This window comes from Protopterus annectens, chromosome 13.part0 (genome assembly GCF_019279795.1).
Source record: "Protopterus annectens isolate FY-2018-M chromosome 13.part0, PAN1.0, whole genome shotgun sequence".
NCBI lineage: Eukaryota > Metazoa > Chordata > Ceratodontiformes > Protopteridae > Protopterus > Protopterus annectens.
The window spans coordinates 701,284,519-701,297,933 of record NC_056747.1 but is presented as its reverse complement, the minus strand read 5'-3'; positions in this window follow the sequence as shown (position 1 = coordinate 701,297,933).

Sequence of the window (13,415 nt, the reverse complement as noted above, 5' to 3'; positions counted from 1 at the left end):
ATATCTGCAGGCCTGGTTTTACTTTGTTACAGGCTTTATGAACATGTTACATAGTATTCTATAATACCACTGCCAGTCATGTGTGCAACATGGAAGAGTGTGTTTCTGCAGACCTGGTGTTGCTTTGTTACAGTGCTTTATTAACATGTTACATAGTATTCTACAATACTACTGCCAGTCATGCATACTGACAGTTATGTGTGGAAAATGCCAGAGTATGTGCTGTTTTTTTACAGTGCTGCAGCTTATGTATTACCATTGAAGTAACTTTAATATTTATCAGCTCAGATTATGTGGTATTTTGGTATATTATGTAGAGTTAGGACAAACAGCCTTTGTAAGTGTTATGTGCATCGTGATGTACCATTAGTTAGGACATGGAAACAAACATTTTGACTTATATGCATTCTTCCTTTCACAACCACAAGCAGGACACATGATATGATGATAGGTTACACAGGCATGAGTTAATACTAAGGTGAGCTCATTTGTCCAACTGCAGTGTTTCTCCTGGTCACTGAAATAACAGATGATCTTTTATTTATTTTATTTTATTTTACATTTGTTGACCGGTAGTAGTCTGACTGAGCTGCAAATAGCCCTTTTTTAGTGGAGGCCCAGGGAGAAAAGCTCCAAAACATTACACAATACAATAAAAAACAGAAAAATTACAGAGGCAAATATTCAAAAAAGGATGACAGATATTTTTTCACAGGTATTTACAACATTATACAAGTATTAAATATTTACAAATCATCATTAATAATGCAGGCAATGTGAGAAAAAGACATAGTCGTACAGTCTTAAAGTATTCATTCAATATAGACATTAGTTACTTTCAGATGATGATTTAGAGGAGGTATTTAAGGAGTGCGCAGTTAAGCTGGAGCATAGGAAATCAAAGTTTGAAAGAGACAGGAAGGCAAGGCCAGGAAGGGTAGAAGTGTTAAAACAGTAAGAGAGTAGAAGTTAAAAGTTAGGGCTAGTGGTCAACTAGTGAGCAGTTTATGGGTGGGGGGGCAGTTTATGGCGGGTGAGTACAGAGGCAGGAGCAGACAGTTTATAAGTGTTCTTTAGCAGCTACTTTGAATTGTTTTGTTGATTTTGTAATCTAATCTGAAGTGGAAGCTTGTTCCATGCAATGGTAGGATGGTAGCTATACAGGTTGCATCCAATATTAGTCCTGAGTTTACAGATAAGTAGTAAGTCTTGGTCAGAGCTGCAGATTGATCTAGTAGGAGAATAGTGGGATATGAAGGAGGATAATTTAGGACAATAGAAAGGCTGGTATAGTACAGAGTGTGTATTCTGAAGCTGAGAGAGAAGAAGCAGGTTGAGTAGTTCCAGCCAGTTTAAGTGTTTAAGTGAGACGCAGTGATGAGTTTTATAAGTAAGTTGGGCAGAGGATTAGGCTACCTTGCTATAGGTTGAGTTAAGTTTTGCTAGGAGTGTGGCATTAAGATTTGTGAGTATTTGAGAAACCATACAGTAGACTGGGTAGGAGGTAGGTATGAGATAGGGTTACTTTAGCTTTGGAAGTGAGAAACTTTCTATTTCTGTATAGGAGGCCTAGTTTCTGATGGGTCTTCCTGATACAGTTGTTGATGTGCAAGTCAAATTTAAGTTGATCATCTGTAGTGATGCCTAAGAGTTTGGTGCTAGATTCAGGTACTATTGGAGTCTTATTGAGAGACAGTATAGTAAAAGTAGATTTGAGATGGGTAAGAGTTTTTTGGAGAAAAAGTAGGAGTTGTTTTTTTTGGGGGGGATTTAGGATTAGTTGGTTAGTGGTGAGCCAGGTTTCCACCGATGTAAAGGCAGCTTGAGTAGTAGGGATAAGATCAGAGGGAAAGTCAGAGATAGTAATCACAGTAGAATCCGCTGCATATTGTATAAGAGATTATGGAAAGCAAGAAGTATAGAGCATATTGGTGAAAATATTAAACAGCAGTGGACCCAATATGGATCCTTGGGGAATATACATTTTTACAGGGAGGGAAGGGGAGAGTTCAGAGAACCATTTCACTAATCGTAATCAATCAGAGAGATAGCTTGAAAACCAAATGACAGTACCAGGGGAGAAGTTAAGATTAGTCAGTTTAGCCAGAAGTAGAGTGTGAGACAGTATCAAAGGCTTTAGAAAGGTCTAGAAATAAACAGGAAACAAGTTTGTTGTTACCACGAGCAGGGGAAATAGTGTGGGTAAAGAGATGAGGGCAGTGGTTGTACTGTGTTTTGGGCGCAATCCATGCTGAGTGGGAGTAAGTAGGTCTTCCTGTAATAGATATTGCAGAGTTTGCTTATAAATACAACTTTCAAGTAGCTTTGAGAGGGGTGACAGAATGGCTATAGGTCTAAAATTAGAGATTTCTTGGTAATTACCTCCTTTGTGGACAGGTAAAGTGTAAAATTATTTCCAGATAGATGGAACTTTAGACTCGGAGATAGAGCGGTTGATCAAGATGGATACAATAAAAGCAAGAGTATCGGCTGTTAGCTGGAGGAAGTAGGAAGGAATGTTATCAGCAGAAGCAGAGCAAGGTTTTAACTTGGAGAGTAGAGATTTGATATGAGTAGCAGATACATGTTGAAAAGAAAAGGGTTTATAGCGGTTGGGACTAGGAGGTAGGACAGAGTGATTAGGATCTTTAGCTGGGGGGAGGGTTTGTATTAATCATCTTTCTTACAGATTCAATAAAGAAGGTGCTAAAGATAATGGCAGTGTCTTCGGGTGTCCTATTTGGTTAGGGATTAGGGGAGGAAGGTTTTCCAGGATGCAATATTTGATTGATTGAATTCTACAATTTTGGGGGATTAGATTTTAGCTCTATATGAGGGTTGAAATAAAATTACTTTTTATCTTTAGCAATGTCTTTTTTTTGTCAGTTTTCAAAGTTCTTTGTACTTTTGCAAGTCAGAGGGGAGTTTATATCTTGTCCAGGTTTTCCACAGCCTGTCCTTATTTCTCATTAGGCTGCAGGTTGCCTTAGAGATCTATAACAGTAGATATCTTGATCTGTCTTGCCAGTGATCATGCAAATGAGACAGTCAGCAAAACCTAGAAGTTGGCACACTTGGGAATATATCTGAGTGCAAAGTATTTGCCAGTTTTCAATGCAAATTATTACAGAAACATTGTCACTAAGAAAGAAGACAGTATTCCTTTCTGAGCACAAAGGTTGTGTATGGAGGAAACTATGATTTTTCGGGTCTATATGACAGTATCGAATGAACTAAATAGCGAATGCTATTTAGCCGATCCGATACTGTTGAAATGGGAAAATAGCGAAGTCAGGGAACATTGAATTTTTTTCCAGGGAAAAAATTTGGTGGGCCGTCTTCAGGACTTTGCAATTTCCTCCACTATGTTGCAATCTTGGAGTTGGTATATTTAAGTAGGGGGTGGTGTGGGGGTCACAACCCCCCATATGGGGGGTGTGGAAGGAGAAGCCCCCCACTTAAATTTGTGTTTAAGTTTTTTTTTTATGGAGCAGCAAATTTTTTTCCCTGGGAAAAAATTTGCTGTTCCATTTGTTCGATATTTTGTTGTTTAGATATTATCGGTGCAATGAAATAATGTTTACTGGAAGGTTATGAAGGTCCTAAGTGCAAGGATGAGGCCTGGAATAGTTTGGGTCAGGTGATAACACATGCCACTTGGATCCCATGCTAAGGGCAACAGTGTTATCACCATTAAAGTGACTGGAAAAGACATTATGCTGACTTCCTTGACTAAAGCGAGGCTGAGCTCAGGGCTCAACCACCACCTACATACTGCAAGTAACCCTGCCTTACCTACACATACAACCTACCAGTGTGTGCTATCCACATATCTTACACATTACTGTTTGTCTTTCCATAGCCTCTGAAGGAATTGCAGAGTTCAAAGCTGCAAAGGTGCAAAGACAGAGAAAAATGCCTTAGAGTGTGTAAAGGTGAGTATACCTGTTTCATATAATACATGGTTAAATGTTAATCTGTTCGGCTACTGTAGCTGTAGTCTGACACAGAATAGGTTTTCTACATCACTGACTCCTCTATGCTAAGTTCTGTAGTTCATATAGGTTCATAGGTTCATAGGTAGGTACTAGGCTATTGGCCCGAGGGCCTACATAAGCCTAGCCAACAAGGTCCCATGGCATACGCCACCCAAGAAAGTTATTTTCCTGTGCCACTGTCGAGCAGAGACACAGAAGTGATCCCAGGGGTGTATTTCCTATTTCTCCTCCACTCATCAAGATTTTTCTTGAAGAGTGCTAATGAACAAATTTGCATGACATAGATGGGTAGCCTGTTCCAGAGTATGGGAAGTCTCTGGGACAGGAATCTATCCCTCCAGTGTGTCCTGTTTATTGTGGTGACAAGGTTTAGGTCCCTAGAGCGTGTAGCTCAGAGGGATTGGATTTTCTTTAGGTGTAGCATGTCCAACAGCTCTGGGTTTGAAATAGCTTTATATGTTAGGCAGAGATCACCTCTGAGTAGACGATATGCTACGGAGTAAAGCTGGAGTTTTTTGAGATGGTCAGTGTAGGGCATCTGTTTAAGGCCAGTAATCCTCTTTGTGAGGTACTTCTGTGGCCTTTCCAGCTGCTGCAGATGTCTTGTGAGGTACATTCCAAAAGGGGCGTTGTACTCTATAACGGGTCTAATGAGTGTCGAGTAGAGGGGAACAATGATCTCTTTTTTCCTGGATGAGAACCCTTTTATGATGAGGTGCGCCATGTAGAAGGACTTCCTGACTACTGTGGTGATGCGACTATCAAAGGACAGACTACTGTCCACCTGGGTCCTAAGGCCTCTTATCACACATTCGGTGTTAAGTAGACTGCTGTCTATGTAGTAGTTCATGGGTACAGAGTTTTTACCAAAGGGGATGACAATGCACTTTTTGGCATTGAGCTTGAGGCCATGGCTCTGACACCAGGCATCTGTCTCAGTGAGGCCCTTCTGTAGGATTTCCACATCATTTGGAGATTCGACTATGGATCCTAGTTTGCAGTCATCTGCAAGCTTCATTAGCCAGAGGCTTTCTGTGTTAGCCTGTACTTCAGAGAAGTAGATACCAAACAGGAGAGGTCCCAGGACTGAACCCTGTGGTACTCCACTTGTCACTGGTTTGAGGTCAGATTTGGAGTGTGCAACTTTTACAGTGTGGGTTATGTCAGTGAGCCAGTTGGCAACCCATCTTGTGACATAGGGATTTATACCTAGTTTAGTGAGTTTAGCTATAATTCCTGAATGGGTGATGGTGTTGAAAGCCTTGGCGAGGTCAAGATAGGCTGTGTGAACCACGTTACCCTCATCTACGGCTTTGGTGACTGCCTCAAAGAAGTTGATCATGTTCAGGAGGCATGATCTGCCTTTCACAAACCTGAACTCGATGGGACCCAGAGTTTGGAGGTTACCAATGTCTTTGTTTAAGAGTTTCATGATGATACATTCCATGGCCTTGCAGACCAGGCTCGTCAGGCTAATAGGGCGATAGTTCTCAGGATCAGTGGTGGCTCCCCCTTTGTGGAGTGGGATAACTGTTGCCGTATGTCATTCAGTGGACACACAGCCTGATGTGAGGCTATGATTCAACATGGTGCTTAGGTGGGGAGCCAGTTCATTCTGAAGTCTGTGTAAAATGCAGCCTCAGATGTTGTCTGGTCCCATGGATGCTGTGTTTTTGGCTTTAGAGAGTGCAGCTTTTACCTACGTATTTGTGATAACAGGGACTTTGCATTCTTCCTGTATAGATATGGGCCCTTTAGGGGGTGTGGGGGGGGTAAAGTTAGCACTGAACCTGTCAGCCAGGATCTTGGCAATATCAGTTGGTTCGGTAATTTTGGTGCCGTTGTGCTGTAACTCAGAGAAGATCTGGGTGTTGCCATTGAGATTCTTGACATAGCTATAGAATGCTTTGTAGTTGTCCTTAGAATCAGTGGTGATTTTGTTTTCATAGCTAGCTTTGGAGGATCTTATAAGGGATCTCAGCTTCTTACTGAGGCCGACCAGGGAGCTCCTCCACTCATGGGATTTTACTCTCTTTTGCAACAATTTCTTCCTTCTGTTGTACAGTTTGTTTATGGCAGGGGACCACCAGATTGGCTTCCTTTTTATGGAGGATATTGTCTTGATTCTGTTATGGATAGTGCGAGCCATGCACTCGTTAAGTGCTTATAGAGTGCATTTGTGTAGGATTCAGCCGTTGTAACTGTATTGTCCATCTGCTTGGGTGTCATGAAGTTCACCACTTCTGTCTTAAGAAGCATGAAGCTGGCTTTGGAGAAATTTTTTACCGTGGTTTCCTTAGTGGGGGCGGGATGTGGATATGAAGGGTGATTAGCTTATGGTCGGATCAGACCAACGAGGAGTTGACTTCAGGTGTGGAACACCAGTCAATCATGTTGGTAATGACTAGATCTAGGATATTGTTGTCCCTGGTGGGGGTGTGGATAAGTTGATCCAGGGCATTGGAGTTTATGAATTCCAGAAAGCGTTGTGTGAAGAAGTTGGTACACGAGTAGTTTCCCAGTTAATGGTGGGGTAGTTGAAATCGCCCATTATTAGGGTATTTGGTTGAACCCTAATATTTTCCAGTACATCAAGAAAAGAGAAGTGGGAATCCTGGGACATGGTGGGGGATCTGTAGCAAGCTACAATTTGGATTACAGCTTTTCCCAGAGTTAGTTGCACTTGGATAACCTCGGATGCATTATGCTGAGCAACTAGCCTGGAGGTGTGTATATCCTTAATGAATATGGACACACCTCCGCCTTTGGTGTTCCGGTCCAGGTTACATGGCCAAAAAGTGTGGTATGAGTTATAGCGTGGTAGTGCAGCCTGGTAGTGCATATGAATCAATATGACTGGTGTGTGTGTGTGTGTGTGTGTGTGTGTGTGTGTGTGTGTGTGTGTGTGTGTGTGTGTGTGTGTGTGTGTATGTGCGCATGTGTGCATGTGCATGTGTGTTTGTGTGCATGTACGTGTGTGTGTGTGTGTGTGTGTGTGTGTGTGTGTGTGTGTGTGTGTGTGTGTGTGAGTGAGTGAGTGCATGCTTGTGTGCCTTTGTTGACTTGTACAAGCAGCTCCACACATTTTTTTTTCAAATAACTTTTTATTAAATATTTTCTCACATAAAATACAAGTAAGGAGATAAACAAGATGTAACTGTGGTACAGTTGAATGTTTAACATGAGGAAGTTATTCAATAATATACACTTTGCTAAATAACATTTGAAATAGCTAGGAATACAGTATTGAATAAACACAAGGAAATAGTTATTATATGTTAGTCATGGTAATATTATTTTAACATTTCACTTGTACAGTTTAGTGACAAATGAGAGCATATTTAGAAGTATAACACCAACCTACACAAAGAAATCAGTCTACTCTACTAAACCTTATATACATATTTACAGAAAACTGTCACCTTAGATAATGCTGTTACTACTCCCAGCTACGAGAAGTGTTTACTATCTTTGTTTTATTAGCACTTGTCTTGCAATTTATGATAATATATCAATTAATGTTTTGCAGTAATTCCGATAATATTTTTGGTTCTTCTGACTTTTTGTATAAAACTTCTTAGCCAGTATTTGTTTGTATTCTGAGCAGGTTAGTCTTGACCTGTCTATCCAGTTTTTTGCTATGTAAGATTTTAATAGGGTGCATAGTGTTATTATTATGTGATTAAAGAAATTATTGTTCTTGCTTTTGAGTATATGCAGTATTGCTGTCTCCCATGACAAAGTGAATTTTGAATAGCCTGGTTTCTCCAAGAGTAATCTTAGTGAGCACCAGAGTTTATAAACTGTTTGCAGCTCCAGAAGATGTGGAGGATATCTGCCTCTTTATTAGGACAGAAGGGACAGTAAGGTAACTTAGATGAATTGAATTTGTTTAGGTGTACAGGTGTATGGTATGCATTATTAAAATCATGATCTGGGTGTATATTAATTTTTTATATGGTGTCAATTTCATAGTATTTCTAATAGCTGATTCCTTCTGATTGTCTGCTATGGTATTACCTTTTCCTTCCCAAAACTTTGATAACAGTATTGAATTTTAATATTTAATTTTTGCTGTTAATTTATATGTATTTAAGAGCATCTTCTTTTTATTTAAGAGTAATATTTGAATTTGTTGTGCTAATTTGACATCTTGCTCAATTACATTGATACCTTTGGTTATTATGCTATGTATAGGATTTAATTACCACTTTATAATTATTGTTTGCTCTAAGTAGGTTATTATATTTTCCATTGAGAGGTTTTGTATTTGGTAGAAGTCCCATACTGTATATTTTTTTATTAATGGGTGTTTATCTAGGTTTACCATGGAGTTGGCTAATTTTATATCTGGGTTGTTATGTATTGGTTGTAGCAGAGTAATTGTGTCTGTAAGATTTATTGATATCAGTAATTTCTTGAAAATTTCACAGCTATTAATCAAGATTGGGTGAATTTTTGTTGTCTTAAGGATATCTTGATTTCAGAAGGGAATCACTTTTGGGTTAACTTTAGATGTAATATTTTGGTGAAATAATTTTATCCTTAGTGGATATCATTTATTGCCTATTGCGTCATTGTTTACTATTTGCATGATGCGACTAGTATTAATAATTTCATAGTACAGTTGAAAATCAGGAAGGCTGAGACCTCCTTTTTCTTTTGATGGTATTAGTTTATTATAGCTAATTATACCATGACTCCCCCCATTAATATTCCAAAACGTGTACGCTGATTGGCCAGCGTGCACATTGTAAATCAACTTATACTAATGGAAAAAGGTCCGGTCACCCGGACTTTTTCCATTAGTATGCATCTTTTTTAAAACACTGTCTCACTATGTTAAAGGAGTTTAACATAGCGACACAGGTTTAAAAAAGCAACGGAGATCTCCGTGGCTTTTTTTAAAGCTGTATCGCTATGTTAAACTCCTTTAACATAGCGACACAGTGTAAAAAGCAATGGAGATCTTGCTTTCTCCGTTGCTTTTTGTTTAAACCTGTCTCGCTATGTTAAATGGGTTTAACATAGCGAGACAGCTTTAAAATAAGCAACAGAGATCTCCGTTGCTTATTTTAAAGCTATCTCGCTATGTTAAACCCATTTAACATAGCGAAACAGTTTGTAAAAAGCAACGGAGATCTTGCTTTCTCCGTTGCTTTTTTCAAAACTGTCTCACTATGTTAAATGGGTTTAACATAGCAAGACAGCTTTAAAATAAGCAACGGAGATTCTCCGTTGCTTTTTTCAAAGCTGTCTCGCTATGTTAAACCCATTTAACATAGCGAAACAGTAAAAAGCAATGGAGATCTTGCTTTCTCCTTTGCTTTTGCCCACAGCTCTGATGTACTGTGTAGGCATGCGCAGTACATCAGAACTTCCGCGGAATACCAGACAGCTGCGGAAGGGCAGCAAGAAGGAATTATACAATGCCATTATTTAATAAAAGTAATTATTTTTTTTCTTAAATAATGTCATTGTATAATAGCAATAACCCACTTCTGGGTGTGGGTAATGCTGGATTTACCCACGGTTGGCACACCCAGGCATGGGTTATTGCTATATTCTTATACTTTTTGGGTACCATATGAATTTTGCTAGTCAAACTTTCATCTTGTTGAAGAAGGTAGCTGGAATTTTCATGAAGGTGGCATTCAAATGGTATAAAATCTTAGGCAGTATATTCATTTTGACTATTGAAGCTTTTGATAAGGTAGATAGTTTAAGCTTTTCCCACTTGTTAATGTTGCCTATTGTATTGGACCAGGTTTTAACTATATTGTCATTGAACATATCTGATTGTGTATGGTTAAATATTATACCTAAATATTTCAGCGTATATTGCACTTTAATATTTGTCTACAGAAAATAAAATTCTTTATGTCCCAGGGAGTTAATTGGGAATATAATTGACTTCTTAGGATTAATTTCATAGTTAGATACTAGGGAAAACTTTTCTATGGATGATAAGATTTTAGTTAAGTCAGAATTAGGATATTGAAAGTCGATATTGAGATCGTCTGCAAAGGCTGCGTATTTTATTTGGGTCTTAGATATCGAAATAAGGTGATGATATGTTCTCTGAGTGATTTGTAGTAATAATACTTCTATATAGAAATTAAACAGGATTGGTGAGAGTGGGCATTCCTGTCTGGTGCCATTAAGAATTTGTATTGGGTTAGATGTTTTCTTATTAATATACAGAGTTTTAGTTGCTTTACTATATAATGTTTTGAACATTTCTATGTATTCATCAGGGAATCCAAATTGAGAGAGTACAAAGAGGAGACATATTAGATTGACGCTGTCAAAGGCTTTTGTTGCATCAACTGATAAAGCATATTTAGGGGATTTATCCTTGGCATATAAGTGGGATAGGGCATCAGTGGTTAATGTGTTGTCCCATACTTGTCTCTGACTCACAAAGCCTAGTTGTTCAGGTGCAATTAAAGCTGGGGTTACGTTTTGCATACTGTGTGCTAAAATTGTTGAAAATATCTTTAAATCTATATTTATCAAAGCTGTAGGTCTGTAGTTGTTCGGATTTGTGGAGTCTGTATTTGGTTTTGGTATAAATATGGTTTTAGAATTGTTCAAATAAAGGTCTGATATCCCAACTTCAATTATATAATTGTATAGCTTTAAAAGTACTGGGTTTTATTGTTGCTTAAAATGTTTATAGAATTCTGCCACATATCCATCAGGACCAGGAGCGTTCCCAGATTTTAACTTCTCAAGTGCTTTATTTATTTCCTCTTCTGTCAATGGAAAGCAGTTCCACATATTACAATTATATATATGTTGTTATGACTGCAGGTTTGATTCCCACCCTGTGTTGTCTATTGTGACATCACTGGTAATTTGGAGTAGGCATGTATTATACCTCTGAGTACAGTGACACTGACATTACAAGGGAAAAATATGTGTGAGTTGCATGCTATCATTGAATCTGTCAGTTTCTCTTACACACCCTCTTCTAGAATACACTTGGTATGATTACATTACTGTAATTTTTGCCTGCAATCTTCACTCAGGTTGTCCAAGTAACTAAACGCGTTAAAGCTTTCCCATTAAATTTCAGTGTATTTGATTCACCCTTGCTGGTTACCTACAGAGCCATCATTATCAATTATGCGTGTGTGTGTTTGTTGTAATATTGAGTGAACTACCTACAGTAAGTACATCATTGTAATTGAAACATGTATGAGTTACACTTTTTTCAGCTTGCATGTGGTAATGGCTGTGGCTTCCATTCTCACTATTGTGTATTTTGCAGGACCATATCTGAGCTACATTTTTCCTTTGTAACTACATAATTGCCTCAGTCTCACTTGGGCTGTATAAGCAGCTAAGCACATTAAAGCTTTGAATTTTATCTTGCATGACATGATGGCTGTGAGTCTGATTCCCTGATTGGTTTTATAATGAGCTGTCACTACGGCCATCCTTTCTTTATACACATTTTTTTTGTTTATTATTTTGTTTCCCTCCATTTATTTTTCAGTTATATGCATACCCAGCATCTAGACCTGCACCCATCTCTTCAGAATGGCCTGATCGACCCCCATAGTTGGAACCACCACCTCCACTGCCACGAGACATACCCACTAAATCTGGGTCCCAGGCTGTTACTGTTATCTCACATGTCCTATAACACATGCAGCAGGCACTGCAGCCCTACTTGCATCAGATGGTGGTGCTGTTTTAACTACCACTAGCAGTGCCAATGCAGGTGACAGCTTTGTCACACTTTAGCAACTGGTGGATATAGTAGGGGGCTTATTAATAGGAGGCTTGCTGTCCACACTGGTTTGTTTGGAAACCTTCTTCAGAGACTCATTGTGTTGTGTCCCTGCTACACACTGGATAAAACCCAGTTGTCAGAGAGCCCATGATGGTAATTAAGCTCCCACTGGATCACAGCTGGCAGAGAATCCAGCTGTGTTATCTCATCCCACACCCCATTCTGGTGTTCCCCTCCTTTCTTTTTGTATCTATGCCCACCCCTGTTTGTGGTCCAGTCTTCACCATCACCATTGTCTTCCCTTTGTTTGTCTGACATCTCCTCCATTCTTCTTCACTTCCATCATTGTGTCAGCACGTCACCTGTCAGTCTTGTCTGTCCTCTATATTTGTGTGCCCCTGCTACCTACCCTGAAGCTCTTACCTTCCTCTTACTTCCATTACTACTTTCTCCAACTATCCTTCTCTTCATGTATATTAAATGGGTACCTGAACCTCAAAAAAATTGCCCTAACTTCCACATCTCTGTCATATTCATTCATTCATTAGGTTTTCTCCTCATGTTTTCCTTTCTCTTGTTCCCCCTTTACACCACTTTCCTATATTCATATTTCTGTCCTTTAATTTGGTCAAAATAGAAGAACACACATGAATTAGGATCCCTTAAGCTTTCCAAATCACTCGGAGTCTTCCCCAGGCATATGCACCACAGATGTCCACATCATTCCGTGTCACCACTCCTTACTGCTATAGCCTGTTCCCGTATGGCCTGCTACAGACACAAACGGGATGTTTAATAAGTGCACCTCTTCACATTCATTTCCCTCAGTATGCCTCATTAATGAGCATCAGGGCTCATCACACAGTGATGGTAAACAGATGTGGTCTGAACACAACTGCTCCTGCGGCTTTCTGAGTCCCAGCCTTTGTTCTTTAGATTTAGGTAACAACCATTTCGGTTACTATGAAAATGTTTATAAATGGAGTGATACTAGTTAGCATACACTAGCTGTCAATGACTGAAATGCTTTCATATTTGTGCATCAGTTTCTTTATAAGCTCAGGTGTCACCCAGTCAGACACAATTGTTTCACACATGAATTTCATAAATGCTAATACACATCTATATGGCTCCTTATGCTTAGATTATCTGTGAAACTTACATTTATTGTTATATGCACTGCTCTACACCACAACATTAAGTTTCTCAATAGTCCTTCTCTGCATCTTAAGTATATTGTCCCTGAATGCACTACCCATGCATAATGATCACACTGCATGGACTGAGCATCATACTGTTATGCATGTTGCTCTGCTAGGTTGCAAGTTGCACAGGTTACTACTCTGCTGTTCTATTTTAATGGCTTCCAAAAATGGGCCATGATTGTGTGTGTGAAAAAAAAAACTCCTTGGAGGTAAGTAAAATTGAATATGTTACATTGTGAAATTAATGGAAATTCAGGATGTCACTGGCTAGACGGATGGACTAATGGATGGCTGGATGCTGTTTAGGACTCATCACTTCAAGGCTCTGAAAAAGAGCTAGAGTAAAACCACTCTCAATACTAGTATATATTAATACCTAGATGACTGTACTTCAGATATAAGTGAATTATTTAGGATGCAGTAATATTGGACATAGTATACATATTTCTCCCTGATTGTACTTAATCC